Source organism: Hippocampus zosterae, chromosome 8, assembly GCF_025434085.1.
Source record: "Hippocampus zosterae strain Florida chromosome 8, ASM2543408v3, whole genome shotgun sequence".
Lineage (NCBI taxonomy): Eukaryota > Metazoa > Chordata > Actinopteri > Syngnathiformes > Syngnathidae > Hippocampus > Hippocampus zosterae.
Genome location: NC_067458.1, coordinates 5,871,785 through 5,872,077, shown reverse-complemented (window position 1 = coordinate 5,872,077; position 293 = coordinate 5,871,785).

Genomic DNA, 293 nt, shown 5'->3' with positions numbered 1-293 from the left:
GTTGCGTGCGTCTTTTTTGTTACAGGACGCTGATTGGTTCTTGAAGCCGTCCGTCAATTTGGAAACGCCCTCTCGTTGTTAATGGCAACCAAACAGTTCAATTTCAAAGCAAAAGGCGAGGCTGTCAAATAGGGTAAGGAAATTGAGATTTCTCCTTTTTATATTGCTGATAAATAAATTCACTTTCATGTCAATGATATTGCTTCTAAATAGCCACATGTTAAATATGTGTTAACCAGACAAACTATGCGTAGTTATCTGCTTATTTAACATTACTTCAATGGTTCTGCATC